Raw genomic sequence first — 24,208 nt, 5'->3', positions numbered from 1 at the left:
GTCTTGTTTCATGCTGAACGAAGTTTCTTGCAATTCTTTTGTGCCCACAGTAAGGAATGTTGTGGACAATACATGTTATTCACAGTGTCTTGGACTGGAAGTCTGACAACACTGCTGTACACAGCACTTTGGCTATTTGAAAGCGTCGAACACAGGCCTCTACAGCACGACTAAGCAACTTATCCTACGTACAGATACGTAACAAGGAGGGGAAACTTACCCAAAATATTTTTCTAAGGAGTTGATGATCCTTTTATTTTATTTTAATTATTTCACAGCTCATCGTAATAATAGTATAACTTAAATTCACCGTGTTAAGATAGACGTCTAGTGGCATGTGACACCGTGTGGTTTGGTACATCGTGCCCACGTTTCGGACGAACCTACTGTCTCCATCTGCCTTCGAATATACATAATGTCCCCAGAATCAGTTAACCTAGAACATTTTCTCGTAATAGGCTGAGGCTACACGTGCGCACAAAATGCGTCCGTTGAAGCCGTTACCAGACAACGGCTTACTAAGACGTGACTGAACATTACTGTGTGTGTGATAGTGATTTGTGAAATGTGGTCACGAGTTTAATCCGGTCACTAATCCAAAATCCCGTCTGTAGTCACACTACCACGTCAGGGGTGTCTAAAAGTTGGAAGACGTTACCAGGCAACGACTGACTAAGACGTGACTGAACATTACTGTGTGTGTGATAGTGATTTGTGAAATGTGGTCACGAGTTTAATCCGGTCACCAATCCAAAATCCCGTCTGTAACACCCTACCACGTCAGGGGTGTCTAAAAGTTGAAAGCCGTTACCAGGCAACGACTGACTAAGACGTGACTGAACATTACTGTGTGTGTGATAGTGATTTGTGAAATGTGGTCACGAGTTTAATCCGGCCACCAATCCAAAATCCCGTCTGTAGTCACCCTACCACGTCAGGGGTGTCTATAAGTTGGAAGCCGTTACCAGGCAACTACTGACGAAGACGTGACTGAACATTAATCTGTGTGTGATAGTGATTTGTGGTCACGAGTTGTTTAAGGGTTCAGTAAATCCGGTCACCAATCCAAACCCTGGCACGTCAGGGGTGTCTAAAAGTACCCGCTTTCGGAAGCTTATGTGAATATAGGAAGATGGTAATAAATTTTATGTACTGCGATGAGAAAGCCCTTCACCATTTCCGTGTCACAGCCCTAAGTGCCGTGTGATGAAGCGTAGCAATTCTTTCTTCACTCCCCACGAGAGACAGTAAAAGTTATTTTGTGAGACAGGTTCTTATTTATTTCCCCCTGCTGAACTACTCCTGTGCTGACGCAAGGAAAAAGTACTCTCTTTTTTTTCCCTGCTTTCTCCACTCTGTCTTCGCGTTTTGTGGTGAATGCGTCCCGTCTTTCGATGTGATTTTCTTCTTCCCTGCTGATGCGCCTTATTCTTTTATTCATTTCTAACCTCATTTCCGGTGTTCAAGAACGAGAAAGTAAGAAATGAAATCTCGCTCTGACCCTATATATATATATTTCAAGATATTTACATAAGTTCTTATTTGAAATTTTAAAAGTTTAGGAGATGCGGAGTTCCTCCCTCTCCGCTTTCCCCCACTCTTCGTTACATTTTCCGAGTTTATTTTCTCGCTTTTTCTTTCTCCTTTCCTTTTCACCCGATTTTTCTGAGCGAGTTAGCTCAAGCGACAACGTTTAGGACTTCTGTTCCTAGGTACCCGGCTAGAATCCCGACCAAGACAATTATATTCGTCGTTTTCCTCACTCCTTCCACACAAATGTCTGGATATTACCTATAATAGGCCGCGACCACTTCTTCCACAGTTAACCTAACGCGATCATCTCTGCTGGCTTGTATAGATGAGAACATTTAATTCACAAGGCTGTATAATTATATGCTGCCTGCGTCATCTTAGAACGTTACTGCCGTTTGGGATATGACGCCGTGTAGCCTGGTATAAGTTAAGAGGCGTTTCGGAGGAACGTATTGCCACCATCTTCAAGGTAGATTTAAGCGGAACGTTAAAAATGTACGGAGAGGGAGAAGAACAGCAAGGATAGGAGCCCTGAGCGGACCAATAGAAGTAATGAGAGGACTGGAAATATTTGTGGCCTTTTATAAGGCCTTTAATAAGAATAGAAACGTGAGAGAAGTAGCAGCTTCGAGCGAACTAATGGCAAGGCTGATTGCTGCTTGATTTCGCAGCATACACTTTTATCCTGAAGATGGAGGCATCATGTTCCTTCGAAACGTTGATAAACTATTGTCATACTACACGGCATCGCATCGCCGCTTTATAAACATCAAATTTCACTTGTAGGTGAAAGTTAGTAGTTCTCTCTTGAAAGGTAAAGCTATCCCTGTAACAGGCCGTCGAGGCATATAGGTTTGTGAGACGTCGAGGCTCCCACATTTTCTAGACAATCGGCTCACAGATGGCGGTAAATTTGTCAGCCCTACGCGCAGGCCGTCCTTTCCCCTCAGGAAGATTCCTGGTACTCATTTCTGTTAGAGGCTGAGTCGACCCCAGGGCCATAGTGCGGCTGGAAGGATTACGACAAGTGAAGAGTCCTATGACCTCATCGGGAATCGAACCCGCGACCTTCCGGCTTGTAACACAGTGCCTCAGCCAACTACGATACCGCGTACCCCTTTCTTTATTTAACATTTTCATTTTCTACAAATCCCCTAAGGATAATATATAAAAATATCATTGTCAAGGAAAACAAGGGAATGGTTTACTTAGAATTTAATGTTGAAGTTTCTGTCTCGAGGGGTTTTATCACGTTTCCTATGCCGCTGTCTCTGGGGTGTTTTCCATTTAATCATATAAAGGCATCTTCACCCGTACAGAAGTTTTTGTTTCTCGGAATGTTTCTCTCTGTCTTGTGGCTGCCACTCCTTAGGGAAATCCCGCGCCGTAGCAAGGCGAGGAACAGTATCTGAGCAACAAACTTCTTTTGTGGACTGTAATTTTATATTATCATGACGAAGTGAAGTGCTGAACTCAATGGTAACACTTGTTACCACCCAGTCTAGAAGCTTTTGTCTTTTCGTCTAAAAACAACAATTAGAATATCCAAAACTATAATTTTGCCTGTGGTTCTGTATGGGTGTAAAACTTGGTCTCTGACATTAAGGGAGAAACATAGACTGAGGGTGTTTGAGAACAGGGTGTTGAGGAGAATATTTGGACCGAAGAGAGATGAAGTGACAGGAAGTTGGAGAAAACTGCATAATGAGGAGCTTCATAACTTGTACTCTTCTGCAAGTATAGTTAGAATGATCAAGTTAAGGAGGATTAGATGGGCAGGACATGTAACATGCATGGGTGAGACCAGGAATGCATATATGGTTTTGGTGGGAAAGCCAGAAGGAAAGAGACCACTGGGAAGACTAAAACATAGGTGGGTGTTAAAGGATAAAAAAAAAAGCTCTCCCTGTAACAGCCCGTGGAGGCCCATAGCGTTGTGAGACGTAGCGATGTATTGGAAAGAAGTCTCATTTTCCTCAGGCCGCCCAGCCAAATGTCGAAATAGCCTCTCAGTTATGACACGACCGTTTCCTTTCAGTTCCCTCTCCCTTCATATGTCTAGATACAGCGTCGTAAAGTAAGCCACTGAAGAGAAAAAATAACAAAGATTAAAGGTGGAAGAATGGAAAATTGGGAGGGAAGGAATGGTGAAGAGGGTCAGAGGAAGATATGAAATTGATATTGATCCCACCAACACCACAGAACACCAAAGAAAATGTGTTTCATAAACACAACCTGCTCAGGGTCTGCTTGAAGGCAGTGCATTGCTGTGCACCTGTTTGGAAACCATAAAACAATTCACATATTTCCAGCCTTGGAACCTCGTGTTTAAGTATTCTGAACCAGACACAGTAATATAAAACACTTTGTATCCCCCCCACCTTCATATAATCACCAAGCTGATTAAAACACTGCGGGGGTCGTTGCGTGTTAGTATACGATTCTCGAGTTCAGATGTTTATATGCCACGATATTCAGGTGGCGCGCGTGTGGCAGGTGGCCAACTGTGTTGCTTCCTCAAGCGTACCTTACGGCTACACGGATCTGTTAGTTTAACGTTTCTTGTTTATGGCCTCTTATTAACGTTTATAGCCGGAATAGATTTACACTGTTCAGTTTTGTAGTTTTTAGGTTTTTTTTTGCACTTGAAGCGAAAAGTAAAAGAAATAACTGCACTAAATTGTGTCTAAAGCATCATCGAAATTGAGTCATCATCAGCGAGTTACGTGGAACGTCAATTCATTACAAAGGTAATAAATACTTTTTATCAGCGGGGGAAAGATCGCAGTGTATTTATTCACATATATAATGAATAATATGGCGTATAAACTCGTTGCTAAGCGTGACTCTGTAAACAGCGGCCGTTGCTTGGTAACTTGACGAAACAAATGTATTCATAAGAAGCAAACCAATCTTCTCGTCAGAGAGGCTGTTACATAAGGACTATTACCACAAGAGTTCAGTTGGAAAAAAAAAATCTCTGGTCGTGGGCCTCAAGGGGTCTGACTCCAGGACGAACTGATTGGCGGTAAACCGCCAGTCGTAAAGTAACTTTGACTTTGGCAGTTCAGTTGTCAGTTGAAAGTCAGCCTGTGAAAACAAGCGCAGGAGGTTGATGTGAAATGGCCGCCAGCCTGTGACCCAATTAGTTGAGTTGTCATTTGACATGATTAGTCTGCAAGAGCGCGACTGTAAAGAGAAGACTATATGCATGATATCTGGAGTGTGCAATTAAGTGAGACTGTTGTAGTACCTGTGTTAAATCCGTTGCTAGGAAACGGCTAGTGGAGACTGTAATAGACTGAGGGCACTAGTCTGTGTGTGTGTGTTAGTGATCTGTAAAGTGTAGTTCATAGTGGTGTATATAAGTGGTCAATAAATCCAATATCCAATCCATACCCCGTGTACAGTCACAGTCCCAAATCGTGACTTCCCAAATTAGGTCGTTGAACTGCAATAAGACGAAATGCTAAATGCGTATAGAATTTTAGTGGGAGTCAGAACTAAAGAAACCACTATGAGGACCTAGACATAGATGGGAGAATAATATTAAGATGGGTCTTATGGACTGGATTGATCTGGCACAGGATAGGGACCAGTGGAGAGTTCTTGTGAAGACGGTAAAGAAACCTCGGGTTCCATACATTTTGGGGAAATTATTTTGAATAGCTGAGCGACCGGTGGCTTCTCAAGAAGGCCTTAGCTCCATTGAGTTAGTTAGTTTGTTAGTTATATCATGGTGAATTCTGTGACACACTTTGATGAAATTTCAGGCAATCTTGATCAGTTAATGAAATAGGGTATGAGGTCGTGGAATGGATTTATCTGGCTCAGGATAAGGAACATTTTTGGATTCTTATGAACACTGTAACGGAACTTCGGTTTCCATAAATGGTGGATAATTTTTTTTGACCAGTTGAGTGACTATTAGCTTCTCAAAGAAAACTGTTCCAACTTGCAGGAAGTTTAATTGAATGTTTCATATGCTTATGATCTCCCGTTTATGCAGACTAATGGGAAAGGGTTTTGGATGACTGGAGTATGGGCCCAATTCATCCTTCAAGGGCTCTAAACTCTTTAAGAACGCCCCCCTTCCTCCTTCTCCAGCATATATATGTATATAATTCAGGCAATTAATCAAGTAATGCGTTTATCAACAAAAGATTGGGCTAAGTGGCTGAATGACGTCAGCAATCTTTTGACAATGCTTTCATAACTACAGTGGGACAAAAAAGGGGGGGGGTATTCCTTTATCTTTTTGTGTCTGTCTCTCCGTAGTCTCTCGGTTTTGTCCTCACGAGAGATGAACATCCATTCTGCTGTTGCTGTGTCTGATATGAATACATTGTCCCATCTATTCACCATTCACTCTACATTTCCTCTTATTCTTTCTTTTCGTGTTGTGGGATTTGTTGAATATCTTGAAGAACAGGGGTTTTAGAACGAGATGTTATTGTGTTTCGAGCGGGTTAAATCCGTGTATGATTCGAAACACTTCTGAGCTACTCTACGCAATAAAATCTTTTCGGACCATCAGCCATGTCAATATGGACGTCTACACCGCCAAGGGTTAAGGAATAACAAAATACAATATTATCCGTAATATAATGTTTTTTCTTCGGATAATACTACTTAGAAAAGAGGTGTCGCCTTATTTTCGGGTAGTAAAAATAAATATGGAGAAAATGGTCAGGAGGAGTTATAATTGCTAAAAACGTAAATTTATCCCTATAACAGGCCGTGGAGGCCCATTGGGTTGTGAGACGTCGAGGCTCCCACATTATCTAGACAATCGACCAGCAGATGGCGGTAAGGTTGTCAGCCTTACGCGCCGGCCGCCCTTTACCACCAAGAACATTCCTGGTACTCATTTCTGTTAGAGGCTGAGTCGACCTCAGGGTCATAGCGCGGCTGGAAGGATTAGGTCAATTGAAAAGAAAATCCATATCATCGGGACTCGAACCCGCGATCTTCTGGCTAGTAGCATAATGCCTCAACCAACTACGCTACCGCGTGCCCCAAGGCTGAATTAGGCCGTATGAAATTTAGGTGTGGAGGCTAAAATATAAAATTTGACTGCGTACTTACGTACTTGAGTTCAAAGCGGCGTGCTCGCTGTTGTTGCTGTGTATATAAATCATGTTCGACATTTGAATTTACCGTCTCATCGTTAATGGTGAAGGAATTCTAGAAATGTCCGTGATACCGAGTATACAAGTTTCGTTTTGTTACTGGAACGCTGAAGAAGGTTTCCTGACGTCATGACACAGACGTGAGTTGAATTCCAGGCGAATGTAACACGTAGACTGCTGCTCCAATTGCTTCATTTTACAGTGACAATAGATGGTGAAAATTACATAATGATGAACGTAATAATTTGTACTATTCATCTGATATTATTTGGGCGACTGAACTGACAGTAGAGTGCTTAGATGGACTCTCAGAAATAAAGACACACGGTAGCGTAGTTGGTTGAGGCACTATGCTGCATGCCAGAAAGTCGCGGATTCGAGTCCCGATTACGTGGATTTTTTTTCAATTTACCTAATCCTTCCAGCCGCACTATGGCCCTGGGGTCGACTCTGCCTCTAACAGAAATGAATACCAGGAATCTTCTCTGGGGGGTAAACTGCGGCGGCGCGTAAGGCTGACAACCTTACCGCCATCTGTTGGCCGATTGTCTAGATAATGTGGGAGCCCCGACGTCTCAGAGTTCTCTGGGTTTCCACCGCCTGGTACAGGGATAGCTTTGCCTTACTGAATTTTTCCTTGGAAAGCTTACTGACAATACAGGGTACTGCCTTCTGGTCCAGCATTTCGGATGAATATATCGCCTCCATCTTCAGATTGTGATCGACATTTTAATGTCAAAACTGCCAGTGATCTACCACCCCCTCCTATCGCCGTACCTCGCTTTAAGCAAAAATATTGGTAAAAATAACACGACACATGATGTAAAAGCAACATACATTGAAAGTACAAACTACTTTAACACGGATTTTCCCTTCAAAATCTGAATATAATCACATTATACTACAAGTGAATTTACATGCTTCTCACGTATAATTTTCTTATAGGCCTATGAGATCGACCAAAAATCGTCCCGCGATCGACGCGTTGGACATGCCTGCCTTACGGTGTCGAGTTTTTTTTTTTCATTTTGATCATTTTACAGACGGTGGGACTCCTTGGATGGGTGATCAGCTCGTCGCAAAGCCTCTACCTAAACGCAGGACAACACAAACACGGAATAAACATATGTACATACAAAACATTCATGCCTTGTGTGGGATTCGAACTGACGATTCCAGCTTCCGAGTGAGCGAAGACAGTATATGCCTTAGGCCGCTCGGCTACCGTGACTGGCATAATAATAATAATAATAATAATGCTACTTATGAGATTTTAATTGAAGAACTAGTACCGCTTACTTAGTTAAAGCTGATTTGTGGTTGCTGTTGGAAATCCCTGGTTCTGGAGGTTAATGAAGAAATTGTGTAAGAATGTTTCAGTCTTTATTTTGTTTGACATTTCCTCCTTGTTCCGTTAAGTATTCTATTCAGAATGACTCGTTATTTTGTTTATGAATCTTGAACTGACAAATATCCTCCATTTTATTTTGTCCTGAATATTGAAACTTCTAGGTAACGGAGTATTCGATCTTTTGTTACTGGAACCTAGTATATACCTCTTTGAGCGTGAAATGAAATGTTTTTGCATGTTGAGATACACATCTGCGTGTTGCAAGTTAATGCAACTTGCATTTCAAACTAATAATTAAAGATAAGAGTCAGTGACGCAAGCACCTCCTCAGATGTCGGATGTTGGTAGAAGTTCTTATCGCTGCCAACAGAGCGCAGTACATGCGGATGAATGGAACATCAGGCAACTTTCTCCTGTGTTACCATATTGTCACGACATACATATCTCGCGTTTTATCGTTCCAACAATAAATTCCTTGCCTTTGGTGTAGGTGTATATTACTGAAACTGAGGCCTGATTTTGCAGGAGGACAACGCATTCGGTTAATTTCAAACCTGTTATAATTTCCCTCGATTTGCAAACAATTACCCTTACGAGTGTGTGTAACAGCCAAGTGACTTGTATGGTTATACTAGGAAATTACCATTGTTTGAAGACAAAATGCTCAGGATTTATTGAGTTATTAGGTTATTCGACCTGCCGATCTCCCATCTAAGGAATTCTGTCAAACACCTAAAAGATTATTCATGCTTTCATAGATTAATTATGAATTAAAACCAAAACCAGATTTAAGGAGTAGCGATTGGGGCGCCACCCCCCCCACACACACAAAAAAATAGTATCAGATTTTATTGAGGCAATTGCGTCTCTAAAATCACGAAAAATTAGTTCGTGTTTTTAGTTATTATTAGGAATAAGAAAGAAAAAAGAATTGATATAACCTAATTCTGTTTTTTCTGGTACGGGCCTCTACAAATGTAAATCTGAGCCCAAGAGGACGTGGTCTATAAAGTTGAAGAATAAGAACAAGAAGAAGAAGGTTATTTGAAGATTTTGCGGAGTGATAAGAATATTAACTCTGAATGTAAATTCTTTTAAACACTTATATAATACAGACCGTTCGTACGCTCGCCTGTGGGACGTGCTGTACCAACATCCAAGTCTCAAAACTCCCTCCTTTCTTAAAAAAAACTACGCTTTGTTGGCACATCAAATTATTTTTCGGGGTTCATGTCCCTATTGTGGCACGCGACAGTGTAGTTGGTTGCACTATGCTACAAGCCGGAAGGTCACGGGTTCGAATCACCATGAGGTCACTGGATTTTTTTTTTAGTTGACCTATTCCTTCGAGCCGCACTACGGCCGTGGGGTCGACTCAGCCTCTAACAGAAATGAGTACCAGGAATCTTCCTGGGGGTAAAGGGCGGCTGGCGCGTAAGGCTGACAAACTTATCGCCGTCTGTGAGCCGATTGTCTAGAAAATATAGGAGCCTCGATGTCTCACAACCCTATGGGCCTTACTGAATGGCGTACCGGTAACGTTCTATAAACTCTTATACAGGAGGTGCTAGGTTGGAAACTTGGGCGAAGCACCTGCTGTTCTGAAGGTTTCCGTGGTTTTTGTTAGTCATTCCATACAAATTCCAGGATAGTACCTCGATTAAGCCATGATGCATTTCTTGTAAATCCCGTATAGTCTGTTAATTACCTACCGTTCGACTTCACAGAGTCTATATATTGTGAGAAACATAAAATAAACCACCAAATCCTGCAGTAGTAATGAGCCTCAACTGTGATTCTGCAGTATAAAAATATAACGAAGTTCTTTAGGGGCGCTTGCAGTTTTGTAGAGCGCGCGCTTATGTATGGCGTGTATACGAATGGACGCATATCAGCACATGCATATATAAGGGATCCTAGTTGTAGGATGGGGAGAGAGCTGGGGGTGAATTTTTTTTGCATTCCCCCGCCTGGCTGCGGATGGATATTATTGCAGTAGGCATCTGACGGCTTGCATCCACGTATATAGATTTTTATATATTTTTATTTTTAACCCCCTCCTTCTGTGTCTTTCAGTCCCTTTTGAATTTCAACCCCAACCATTATATCCCAGAAACTACCCCCTTGTTTAATTCCCATAAGAGAATTGTAACTTTTTACTGAGTTTCAGATGAGATTGTGGCGAAAGAGGGTGGAGTTTCGGGAAAGGGACATCAGGGAAGGGGTGTGGTGATTCCGGTATTCGCCAGCCTACCAGGAAGGGCAGGGAAACTGCGATTGCGAATTGAATGTGACGATTTCGGACGGTCGCTGTAAAGCCGACATGAAATGAACTTTTGAGCAGTATCGCTAGGGCTTCAGAAAAGCACGTCTTGTGAGAATTAGCAGCTGAAGTGGGTTAATCTACAAAATACAGGATGATTTTAAATTATTGTCTGCTGTCCAAAAACATAAAAATTACAATATACAGAACTATAATTTTGCCTGTGGTTCTGTATGGTCGTGAAACTTGGTCTCTGACATTAAGCGAGGAACATAGAGGGGGTTGTAGTTAAACATAACATTTGGGTTGCATCCAAAAAGTACTATAGAGTCTACCTCACCAAAAGCAAGAAGTGAACTATCACAATCTGAGGGTCTTTGACAACAGGGCGTTGAAGAAAAATATTTGGATTGAAGAGGGATGAAGTGACAGGAGGTTGCAGAAAACTGCATAATGAGAAGCTTCATAACTTGTACCCTTCTCAAAGTATAATTAGAATGGTTAAGTAGAGGACGATGAGGTGGGCAGGGCATGTAGCACGAATGGGGAGAAGAGGAATGCATATAGGATATTGGTGAGAAAGCCAGAAGGAAAGAGACCACTGGGAAGACCAAGATGTAGGTGGGTGGGCAATATTAAAATGGGTCTTAGGGGGATAGGATGGGATGGTATGGATTGGATTGGATTGATGTGGCTCATGATAGGGGCGAGTGGAGGGCCCTTGTGAAAACGGTAATGGGCCTTCGGGATCCATAAAATGCTGGGAAATAACTGATTGGTCACCAGTAGCCAGTTGCTTGGCCGAGTGAAAGACTGATTAACTGACTAAGTCGATAGCAGGGTTGGGCTGATGATTTTTTGAGCTGGAAGGATTAGTTCAATTAAAAAAATCCACCTCATCGAGACTCGAACCCGCGACCTTTCGGTTTACAGCATAGTGCCTCAACCAACTACGTTACCGCTTGCCCCTATAACAAATTATACCCTGCTAATTTTCGTATGGATATTGAGGGTAAATTCATAATTTTATTCCGTATACGTATTACAGAAATATCTTCTCCTACCCACCTGACTATAGTAATAGAACACACTACCGAAACTTTGTGTTTGAAAAAAAAAGGAAAGTAGACAATGGACAGTGGACAGTGTCCGAAGCGATAATATTCATTATCATATAGCTTCACAGCGGATGTTTCCTCCAGTGTTTAGACATCCTTTGTGAAGTTCTGAAGTGGGTCATCGAACTGTATACACAAGACAGATTCGCAGTTGTAACAGTGGACAAGCAGTTCGCCTGTAGTCACAAGTGCAGATATGACACTCTGCTGGTTTTGGTGCCTTCAGCTGTGCTAGCGTCAATTCGACTAAATAATATTTAAAAATTCAGTTACCGTCTGACAGGAAACACCCTGTATCTATGCAGAAGTTAGACCTGACTCACTGACTGACTTCATGAAACTGAGAGCTCCTCTTGAGAAGCTTCCAGTTGTGCAGATACTTAAGAATTTCACAACATTTTATGGAACCCGAAGGTTCATTACCGTGTTCACAACGGCCCTCAGTTGGTCTCTTTCCTGAGCCAGATGAATCCATTCCGTACCACCCTATCCTATTTCACTGGGACCCATCTACATCTAGGTCTCCACATTGATATCTTTCCTTCTGGCTCTCTCACCAAAATCTTATATGCACTCCTCTTTCTCCCCATGCGTGCTACATGCTCTGATCATCTGATCTTCCTTGACTTTATCATTCTAATTACATTTGTCGCAGACTACAAGTTATGAAGCTCCTCATTAAGTAGTTTTCTACAACCTCCTGTCATTCTGAGTGAGATAGAACTCTTCAAAATTGTTACAGATTTTAAATATTTGATTTTACTGGACTGTTATGAAATAATAATAATAATAATAATAATAATAATAATAATAATGTCAGGTATGGGACACGCGGCAGCGTTGTTATTTGAGGCACTGTGCTACAAGCCGGAAGGTCGCGGGATCGATTCCCGATGAGGTCATTGGATTTTTTCAGTTTACCTAATCCTTCCAGCCGCACTCTGGCCCTGGGGTCGACTCAGCCTCTAACAGAAATGATTATCAGGAATATTCTTGGTGCTAAAGGGCGGCCGGCAGGTAAGGCTGACAACCTCACCGCCATCTGTGAGCCAACTGCCTAGAAAATATGGGAGCCTCGACGTCTTACCATCGCTTATTACAGGGATAGCTGTACCTTTTACTAGGTTTTATTTTCAGCTTACGATGGGAATAAATCATCACGCTGGTGATCTTTGTTCGACATTGAAGATGGAGTACACAGCATTTTATCTCAGAAGATGGAATTATTTATAACTACCGCTGTGCCAACCTCAAATCCTACACGCAGAATTTATTACCTTAAAATTCCATACTGCATACCTTCCAATATGTTTTAGATGGGGAATAGCTATTTCGCTTTCCCTTTGTTCAATATATCGTACTTTGTTCTGGCTCCAATCTGAGGACTTTGTGCTACAGAGCGGCTTCTAGTTCAAGCGGCAGCCACTATGTTGGGGAAGCGCCACTTCATGCCACTGAATTCTATCGATCTTACAGAAAACTCTACCACAGGAGCAATCGTAGCAATCCCTGTGTCTTCTGTATACTGGACGATGGAAACAGATCCTGTAGATCGACTTTAATCGAATTTAGGACATAAAGGCGACCGTGCAGAAGAACAAAAGCATATGACGCTCAACACGTTTGTGCGTGTTTTTCGGTTCTTTGGTTTAATGCCTAGGCATGTTTACTTTGAACCTAATTATAAACGGTGACACTAATGAAGATCTCACTTATGATGGCCAGAAACTGTTTATTGGGATTTTATAATTACATACTTAATTATCTTATCCTTTTTAAAAGGGACACGCGGTAGCGTAGTTGGTTGAGGCACTATGCTACAAGCCGGAAGGTCGCGAGTTCAGGTCCCAATGAGGTCACTAGATTTTTTCAATTGACCTAATCCTTCCAGCCGCACTATGGCCCTTGGGTCGACTCAGCCTCGAACAGAAATGAATCCCAGGAATATTCCTGGGGGTAAAGGGTGGCCGGCAGGTAAGGCTGACAACCTCACCGCCATCTATGAGCCGATTGTCTAGAAAATGTGGGAGCCTCGACGTCTCACAACCCTATGGGCCTCTACAGCCTGTTACAGGTATACCTTTAAATTTTTTTCTTATACTTACCTGATGATGACCAGATAAAATAGTCGAAACATGTTGTGATTTTAATAAAACAAATTGAATGTTATACATTCTCTGTGTTGCGTTAGACGGAACATCATAGTTGATTTGTTGATCACGCAACAGGATGCATTCCATAAGGAAGGTTCTGGTAGCTACCATCCGTCTTCAGCACTCAGTCAGAGATTACCTACACTGAAGTCTGATTATTATTTCCAAAACTGATTCATGGACAGCATTGCGGTTTGCGTCCAAGGGGGTGAGACGACAAAGTTTGCTTAAGAACGTAGTCTAAGCCTTAAGAATATTTAGACCTGCCGCTACGCCAACCCATTCCGTGTAACCCCGTGTAGTTTGGTAAATAAATATAAAGTATCAGAGTCCTTTTTACGGATAGCCCTTAGAGTTACGACTTTTTACTTTGAAATATAGTTGACACATTTAAAAGTAATTTTAATTATTTTTTTTTTGCAATTAATATTTCGTATACTTTTCGTCTTATTCAATTTCTAATTTTTACAGAAATCGGGAAGGAAAGGGGAGATTCATGGCGTCCTCCCCTCCTCATGTAGGCGTCCATGGTCTCATTGACAATAGACCTCGCCATTACACACTCATTTTATGCTCAACAAAATTAAGCGTGAAGTGTGGATGCCCTATGTTCAGATGTACAATAATAGAACAGAAATATTAATCGTTGCGATAATGGGATGAGATAATCAGGCAGGAATCGATCTGTGGTCAGTCTAGGTGGGAAGCTGTGGACAGTGTTCATTAACTGACCACGGAAATTGGCTGTAACTCTAATTCGGAAAGGTGCCAAATGGGCTAGCTCTCTTTCCAGCAGATTAGAAGCCGCTGCTAAGTGTAAGACATCACAGTTGTGTCCGTCGAGTGGGGACTGTACCTGGAGTCAGGGCTGGTCAAACCGGCGTCCGAATAAAATAGAAACAAGAGATTTCCAATCAGAACTAAACATAGATTACTTTCATATTATCTAAATTTGTAATACTACAAAGCCGGGGTAGCTCGGTATACCTACTGGCTACGGGCTGGACGACCGAGGGGTCGAAGTTCCAGTCCCGGTACGGTCAAGAATTTTCTCTTCAGCACGTCGTCCAGGCCGGCTCTGGGGCCCACCCAACCTCCTATCCAATGGGTACCGAGGGCTCTTTCTCCGGGGGTAAAGCGGCAGGGGCGTGAAGCTAACCACTCACCTCCAGCTAGTGCCGAGGTCAGGAAAATGTGGATCTATACATCCACTTCCCCATACGCCTTCATGGCGTAGTACTTAATTAGTTAAACACAAGTACAATAACAAAAGTACCAGATCTGTGAAAAAAATACAGTTCTGGCACTTTTGTTATTGTCACTTTATATTTGCGAATAACTTAAAATAAGTATAGATCCTTTCCACGTTAAATTTGTCGGAATTACCTTCAATGCTTCGCGTCGTCGCCATGTTTGTAATTTCACTTAGAAGCAACATTTCATATATAATATGTAGGCACGTTTATGATTTATCTCCCTACGAAATTTCAGTCGAATAGTTTTTGCTTCCTTTATTATTAATTAAATATTGTTAGTTTGGAGGTGAAGGAGAGATCTCCTCCGAAACGTCGGTGGACTTTCAACATACTAAACGCCGTTATAACCCAGAAGATTGAACTCTACATAACCACCGCTGTGAGAAATTCGAATGTTGAAGTATTCATAAGAAGTTTAATGAAAATCTGTCAATTCAGTAGGTATTAATAGGGGCATCCATACGGAAACTGTTGGAACTTTTTGCATGAAATTTACATTTCTGTTTTCTCTGTCACGCTATTTCAAAATATCAGAGTTGCAACGGGTGACTGTGACGGTTTTCAGATTTCTGTATGCTGGAACCCATTAAGACACAATTCCCTGTGACACAGTGTCTGTCGAGACAGTACCTGTCACGCCTCCATTACTAACTTTCCCCAAAATTCGATGTCACTTGGAATAACTTTCGGACAGGTATACCTATATTCTGGCATTAGTATGTGCGTACTTGTTCATTACAACACATCATCATGGTGTTAAGAAACGAACTTATTAGCTATACTCTGTCTGAAGCATCTCTGTGACTACGTCATATCTTGAGTAGCCAACCTTACGGAAGAAAATTCTCTTTTGTTCAGGAGCTTCACTGCTTAAGCCAGCTGGTTTGGTATTATTTTTTCTATAATATTGTCATGTGTACGGGGGTACGCGTGACGAAAATGACGGGCTCTAGTTTGGATGGTTGGATTTATTGACATTTCGATTACAGTATCTTTTAATTACAATTAATAAAGCTCTATTGATATTTACATAATTTGCAGTTCACCATTGTACACGCACTAGGATTCTCAGTTTCCAATAGTCGTCGCCTGGCAATGGTTCTTAACACAGAAACTAGCACTTCAAATCACTGTGAAGTCTTCTTTCTATTGTTCCATTACACTAGAACATCGGAACTCAACTAAAATTTGACCTCAGCTGCAAGCGGACTCGCGTTATATAGCCGCTGCACGAACAACGCAGAAAACACTATTCTACTGCAGACCACAAAGAAAGCGCAAGTCACGTGATTGCTACGCACCTAGTTGTGGTGACATCATTGCACTTGCGTGGAAGTGCGTTTACCGAAACGTTACCCAGAAACTGGTTGCATAACCCCTTTGTTCTATTGTTGCGTGTTGGACCGTGTTTACGGAGCCGTTGCGTGGCAATGAGTTGATCAAATCCGTTACACAATTATATTTTATAATATATTGTCACAACTTTGATATAGTGACTGTAGAGGGGCTCATGTTGGTAACTGGATGTATTGAACATTACAGATCGTAACTAAAAGTAACTATAGCACTATCGTTAATTCAGCTTCACGCCGCTGCCCCCTTACCCCTGGCGAAAGAGCCCTCGGTACCCATTGGATAGGGGGCTCTGTGGGCGCTGTGAGGAAAACAAAATTCTCTTTCTACTGCAGGGAATCGAACCCCAGTCCGTAACCCGTCTCTATAATGACTGAGTTATCCAGTCCATAATATTGCGTGTTATATAATTATGAATTCGGGTGTTCTAGAAACGAATTATGCTTTTTATGCTCAGTATTGTTGAATGACCGCCTCTGTGGTCTAGTGATCAAGAGTTCCTAACTACAGGTCCAGAGGTCTCGGGTTCGATTCTTGGCGCTACCAGACTTTCTGAGAAGTAGTGGGTCTGGAACGGGGTCCACTCAGCCTCATGAGGATAATTGAGGAGCTATTTCAAGGAAATAATGACTCCTGTCTAGAAAACCGAGATTAACGGCCGTGGGAGTCCGTTGCGCTGACCACATGACACCCTCTATCCAATAAAGTTATCACTAACTTTGCCGACAAGCGGCGGTCGCTCGGTCGGTATAGTTCGCTTGCGGACTAAAGCCACGGAGTTTGTTTTTGTTTTGTTTGTATTGCTGTCGGTATGGTTCGTTTCCTTCCATCTTCTTCCTGGTCCTGAAGATAATACTCTTCATAGACACCGCTGTCAGGTCCTCGGATCGAATCCATGACCTATATGCGTCTCCCAGAGTGAGATAAACAAATTTAATTTCGAAGAACGGGTGAAGTGGCATCTGAAGTTCAGTCTTCACGGCACTGGACAGGAGAAGATAAGGTTAAGGGTCTGAAGTGGAAACAAGAAATCATTTTCCAAAATTAATCTGATCTCCAATTATGTCACAAATGTTATTTCGAATCGCTACTGTCTCTCACGTGTCCGTGAACTTTTGCAAACTAGTCAACTAAAAGCAAAACTGTGCGCCATTAATTTTTGAAAATGTTTGCATGTCAACCGTGGCGTTAACTCGGACTCAGGAGCGGCAGAATGTCACAGTGTCCAACCGTCCATATCATATGAGACAGTAATTGATACATAGAAATGCTTTTACTGCAAAATTACGAACATTCCATTACCCTCCTCTACCCCACTTAATTTACCAACAAAATGTAAATGTTTGTTACCTCATAAACGTGGGGCATNTTACAGAATGTAAACGGATAAAGTACAAGAAGAAAGTTTAGGTTTCTCAGCGCCAAATTCGTAATATTCAGAACATATGAAAGGATTCCATTAAACGTCTTCACTATGGCCCTGGGGTCGACTCAGCCTCTAACAGAAATGAGTACCAGGAACCTTCCTGGGGGGGGGTAAAGGGCAGCCGGCGTTTAAGGCTGATAACCTCACCGCCATCTATGAAACGATTTGTCTAGAAAATGTGGGAGCCTCGACGTCTCACAACCCTGTGGCCCTCCATGGCCTCTTACAGGTGTATTGTATTGTATTGGAGAGGGTGGGTTTCCCCATGCACTTAGACCAACTCTTGGTCCATTGTGCGTCCCCCTATGATATTCTACCAGTCTCTATTCCCTATCGGTACTGGTGCGTGCCATCAGTCCCGACTCAGCCAGCGAGTTCGGCCTCTACTGGCTCAGCGGTATCTCGATGCTTCCCCCATCTACCAGAGGCGTTAGAGACTACTGTTGGGCGGGAAATGTCCTGAATTTGGCTCAGTGGTCCCCTTGAGACATGAGGTTCTTTTACCTGCCGTAAAGCTACGACACGGGACCCACGGCTTAAAGTCCCTCCCGGAGGACTTGTTCCCTGAAATTTTCCGCCCTTAAAATCTTACAGGTATAACTTTACCCTTTTTTTTACCACTTGAACAATGTCCATACAAAGCAATGATTGTAATGGGAATTCAAAATGGGGATAGATTCCTCCCTAACAGAAGGGAAGTTTGTGAGCTTAACCCCTTCCATGTTAGGCTTGAGCGTAGACGTTTTGCTTGTTTCTTGTTCGTTTGCTTGCTTCCGTTACTCTTCCAACCAACAAGTTGGAAGCAGTACTTGGCTCCGAAACATGGGTAAAATTCTACCAAACTACACGGCGTAATATCACGGAACAAAATAAATTTCTGGGACGTTGTGGTTTGAAAAGCTGGGGCCAGGAACAGCGTCTAAGATTAAGAAATATGTTTATACTTGAAGACTATTGTCTTCTGGGGTGTCACACCGGGTAGCCCGGTAGAAGTCCATCGACGTTTCGGGAAAGCGTACTGGTTCCATCATCATGGTCGAAGAGAAAGTTAAAGAAGAAGCCGACAAGATGTTTCTCCGAAACGTCTGTGTGCTTCTGCCTTAATTTTTGCTCTCTTTTATTGTCTGCTTCATGCTGGTTTATTGCGTGGCTTACTTTTCGGGCTTGAAGATTGAGGCAGTACGTTCCTTCGAAACGTTGGTGGCCTTCTACTGGACTACACAGCTTTACATCCAAGTCTCTAAGTAAGGTTAAGTAAAGGTATCCCTGTAACAGGCCGTGGGGGCCCACAGTATTGTGAGACGTCGAGGCTCCCACATTTTCTCTAGACAATCAGCTCACAGATGGCGGTGAGGTTGTCGGCCTTACGCGCCGGCCGCCCTTTACTCCCAGGAAGATTCCTGGTACTCATTTCTGTTAGAGGCTGAGTCGACCCCAGGGCCATAGTGAAGACGTTTAATGGAATCCTTTCATATGTTCTGAATATTACGAATTTGGCGCTGAGAAACCTAAACTTTCTTCTTGTACTTTATCCGTTTACATTCTGTAAGTCTGGAGCTGGGAAACAATCAGTAGTTTTGTGACTGCCTCTTTTTAGTTTCATTTTTCCTTCAAGGAACGAACCGCGTATGTGCGAAGACGCAGCGCGTAAATAGCGAGTGTCCCTAAGACTACGACCAGCAGATATATTATAATATGTATATGGAAGATATGTCTTTTCTCTCGTGTTATGCGATATCCTGAAATATATATTTAGGTATCAAGTATTGGCAAGTTTTATATAAAAATGCTTTGCAGTATCGTGAATGTTGTGTATCATATTTCTTCATGTCGAAGCAGACATGAACAGGTGGAATGGGGTGCTATGAATCTTGATGGTTAGGGTTTGTAGGTCAAATATAGGGTGGCGGGGTGTGTGGAGGGGTGTGTGGGTTGATGCGCATGGCAGAATGCGTGGATTTTAGCGCCTGGACCAGACCAGAGTGTTCAGTGCTGAGATGAGTTGGTGTAGTGATCACAGGGGATGTGTCCGCGGGTGACGCAAAGTGTGTATCTGTCGGTAGGATACATAAAGATGAGGGCTCAAGCAAGTGTAAGCAATTGGTCTTTTTGTTCCTTTGCAGGTTTTGAATTTCATTTAACCCTTTTCAGTGCTGTGAACTGGACATTTCATATTTGTTAAAAACCTTACCATTCGGTTATGGGCAGAAATGTCTTCGCCGATTTAAGAGCCCTTTTAACACTTTCACTGTCAACCCCGACTTTATTCATCACGCGCAAATATATCTGTAATCATTATGTTTAGTGTTTCTCCACGTACCATCAGTGAACATGTTCATGTTACACATTTTCTGAATTTGTATCGACTGTGTTGGATGCGAGGCAGCGCTGACTATGAATAGTGCAATGTAATGTCATATACTTCTGTACAAATGCATCGATGTTTCGGAGGAATATACTGCTTCCATCTTCAGGGTGAAAGAATAAGTCAGGTAAGAAACTAGCATGAAACTTGGGATGTAATGCCATTAGTGAAGTAGAATTTCAACAAGTTTCGGTGCTGTCTGCCTCTTGCTGGTTTATTGCTTTTATATCCTGAAGATGGCAGTAGTACGTTCCTCCGAATGTCGGTGTGCACCTACAGTTTGCATGGTGTTGCATCCGAAAAATTAGTGTTCTTTATAGAGACTGATGTGGGAACCTATATTCCAGTTCTGCTGCTTTGACTGGTTGTATACTTTGGGTTACTATTCTGCCCTGAGGATGGAGGCACTGATCATCTGCTTCACTGCGACGATACATCCTAGAATGTTGTGCTGTTTGCTTGTGCTGTGGTTAAAATTGAATTCTACATTTCGAGAAAGGAATTTAGTTTGGTCCCACTCAGGGCATGGATGTTTATGTGCGTTTTTCTGTGTTTGTATACAGGTAGAGGCCTTGCGACGAGCTGATCACCCGCCCAAGGAGTCCTACCGAATGTGTAAGATCTAGAAAAACCGAAGTGAACGGAGAAGCCATATTTCTGATATTACAGGGCACAAACACCATCTATCACGATATGTCACGACCGTAGCACTTTAACTGATACCATAACCCGGGTGATAACGTTGGCAGGTACACGTTTCGAATCCCGGCACTATCGTAGTCTCTCTTTCCTGATGTGTCTGTGTTTGCTCTCAAAGTCTCCAGGAAAAAAATTTCATTATACTCGCAGTGTCTTAAATTACACGGTTGTCTGCTTTCAAATCCGTACACACTCACCATCCCTGAATATCTCATGTTTTTTCGATGCTATATAGAACCTTTGCTGTTGAAACAGCGTTGTAAAATAAGTTACATTATAAATGTTTCTGTTGGAATCTGCTGTCTTCATTAATTTGTAAAGTTGCCCCTGTACTACGCCATGAAGGCGTATGGGGGAGATGTATAGATTCACATTTTCGTGACCTCGGCACTAGCTGGAGGTGTGGTCAGCTTCACGCCCTGGCCGCTTTACCCCCGGTGCCCATTGGATAGGAGGCTTAGTGCGTCCCAGACCCGGTCTGAACTCTGTGGAGAAGAGAAAATTCTTGACCCTACCGGGACTCGAACTCTGATCTCTCGATCGTCCAGCCCGTAGCCAGTCGCTATACCGACTGAGCTATCCCGGTTTCTATGTCTTCATTAATAGTTATTTTATTTGTGAACAAATTTCCAAGATGTACAGGGTGATTCATTTAAAACAGTACAGAAATAGCAGTTTACGTTACATTTCATTGAGCATGAAATGAACATGCATATTCAGAAAATTTGGTGGAGATGGTATCAGTCGTTAATAATTCAACCATGAATCATCTTGACCATGCTGGATATGGTGTTCTCACAGTCATCTTCTGTGGTGTGACATCTTGTCCTCCGCTGGAACTTCATCTGCATTCCGGGGGGGAACGTATGCCATTGTCAGGGTCGAAGAAGCGAGCAGCTCTAGGAAAACCTAGTTCAGAAATAGGTCTAGAAAAGAAAACAGAAAGGACCAGTAGGTGTAACAAGGAGAGCTGTGCTTGCAGCTTGCTACTTGATGGTTCGCTTACCTTACTCTTCGACCCTGAACATGGACGTTCCTGTGAAGCATTGGTGAACTTCTACAGGACTAAACTGCGTCATATCCAAGAGGACAGTAGGCCAAGTCATGATTTTGACAATGTTTTTAGATAAGAGCATCTGGCGTGTTATGTATTACTTTACGGTTTTGTATGAATCACCCTGTAGAAATAGTTGGTAATGAATTCTTCTTCTAATTAGTTTGTCTCTTCTTGGCATCAGTACTGTAGCGGTTTGTTGGAATTATTCATTTCAGTGTACAGAAGGGCTGGCAGGACCTGAAGATGGCTTTCGTGTATGCTGATTTCCATATTCGTCGTTATATCGGCGTCTCGGTTTGGGGTTGAAATAATTCTGCTAACACATCCGTCTACGGCAGGAAAGGCAAATGGGTGAGTTTGTTACTAAAGTAATATACAAACAGGATTACGATATCGGATTTATGAACGCCATTATATTTGGCATATTACATTGACAAGCATAACATAACTCGTAGTAATCCCGTGAATATTATCACGGGATTTTGATCGACGTTTAAAGTATGAAAGGATATTTTGGGAAATGTGTCCATGGGCTTCGACAGGTGGGAGGGATTAGCAAGGCGTCTGCCTTCGCGTGAATTAAAAAAAAAATCAAAACTGAAAGAATTAAGGAATTATACCAAATATTGATACGAAATGATTTTGAATGGAGTTTGTGACGTCATCTGTGTTTCAATAAAGAGACCCACGATTCTAGGGCAAACCGTAAAAAATATTTTTAATCAGCTTAATAGTAAGTCTACAAACGTTCTGGAGCCCCACTTCCCCTTCCTGGAAAATAATCCTAATGGTGGCTATCGTATTTGTCTCTCGTTCGGTCTGCATATTTCATACCCGAAGTTTTTTAACGCGTTTGGACGCAATTTTTGAAAGATTTGAGGTTCTCACAGCCGTAACCGTATTCTGGGATGTGATGCCCCGTCGTTTCGTAGATAGACACAGACATTTCGGAGAATCCTGCTACACATATCTTCAGGTTTTGACATAAAAGTTATTCTGCCCTGAAGATGGAGGCAGCAAGTTCCTCCAAAATGTTGGTACACGCCGTCACATTCAACAAGAAGATTATATGCTGTGATGTCTATTTATTGGATTTTAGTCTGTGAACTATAAGTTGTCTTGTGAATGTAATTTTAATCTTCACACTGGGAATTAGATGTGATTAATAACATAATCTGTTAATATACTGGTCACTATATGTACCACCAGTTTTGACATACTGAAGCCCTGCATTCTGCCCACACAGTGTATTCGTTCCGTATGGTTCTTACAATAAACAGCACTAACCATTTTGGTCTCTGTAGCGGTGACGTAATGTGTTTCCTGTGAGGTACGGACTGATCTTATATAAGTTAGGAGTCTGAGTAAGAGTCAAGAGGATTCCGAAGGCTCCGCAAGTCCTCAAACAGTAAAATTCGGAATTCGGAACTCAGAATCACTATGCTGGAGAGGGTCAATCAGTCTTTAAAGTGTTAATGAAGTGTACATAAAAATAAGTTTCGACTTCATATCTTCTTATCTTTTAGATTCTTTACCATCTTTTACTGGCCGATGGACGAAAAATCTGCAGTCGCCTTCCAGCAGGCCTTTTTGCAGCTTTTCCTTCTGTTACTGACGTCTTCTGGTACCTGGCTGAACCATCTTTTCCTGGCTCATCACATGCTTCTTTTTCCTTTAATCTAAATTTTGATAGCGTTATTTCTCTCTGTTGTTCATTTTACGGTGGTTTTAGTATCGCAAACCACATATCGTCGGATGTTATGTAGAACTGTGAACCTGAAATGATTTGGAAAGAAGCAGACACTCTAATTAATGCATTGTCCTTATACAAGGTATCCGGATGAAAGGTATCCAAAATAAAATCATTATAGTATCTCAGAAATAATTTATTATACACATTAATGGGTTACAGCACTACAAAGGGAAACTATCAAAGTTTTTCTCCTGTGTATATAACTTTCTCAATAAATTTAAATGTAGGCTCCCTTGGTAGCACGACAAATATCCAGACGATCCAGCATGTTTGGTGTTACCGTACCGACAGCGTCCCTTATGCGGGCTTTCAGGTGTTGAAGGTCTTAATGTTCTTCACATAACCCCACAAGAAAAAATCCACTGGGGTTAAATTTGGCGACCTAGGAGGCCAAGCCATTTGTCCACCTCTGCCAGTTCATATCCCAGCCATCTCTCTGTCCAGGTGATCCCTAACATGGTGGCAGAAATGTGGCGGCGCATGCGCGTAAGCCAGGCATGAACCTCAGAGTTTTCCTTTCCGATGACATAAACCGGACACGTGTATGACAGTTTCCGAGATATACATTTTTTATTTTGGATACCCATTCATCCGGACACTCTATATTTGCATGAAGGTACCTAAGGAAACCACGAAAGACATCACTCACGATTTACAATGCTCCAGCCGAGATTAGAACCAAACACCTCCAAAGTGCAGGTCTAAAGCGTTGCTTGTTTACTTGTACCACAGCTCTGTCCATTCTCTTT

General features: G+C 42.2%; 1 protein-coding gene across 4 annotated transcripts in view; it reads left to right on the top strand.

Annotated features, from left to right (window-relative positions):
• Nucleotides 1-24,208, top strand: part of LOC111866878 — a 123,629-nt gene that overhangs the window by 33,268 nt on the left and 66,153 nt on the right. Inside the window, exons 1-2 of one of the 4 annotated variants that reach the window (XM_033752443.1) lie at nucleotides 19,599-19,677; nucleotides 21,922-22,057. The exons of 1 other annotated variant lie outside the window; for it this stretch is intronic. The gene's annotated coding sequence lies outside the window, so the exon portion shown is untranslated. Of the gene's footprint in view, nucleotides 1-19,598; nucleotides 20,078-21,921; nucleotides 22,058-24,208 lie in introns of those variants that run through there. 2 more of the 4 variants (XM_033752442.1, XM_023856219.2) reach the window with 2 other exon arrangements.

Source organism: Cryptotermes secundus, unplaced genomic scaffold, assembly GCF_002891405.2.
Source record: "Cryptotermes secundus unplaced genomic scaffold, Csec_1.0 scaffold673, whole genome shotgun sequence".
Classification (NCBI taxonomy): domain Eukaryota; kingdom Metazoa; phylum Arthropoda; class Insecta; order Blattodea; family Kalotermitidae; genus Cryptotermes; species Cryptotermes secundus.
This window is presented reverse-complemented; position numbering and strand designations above follow the sequence as displayed.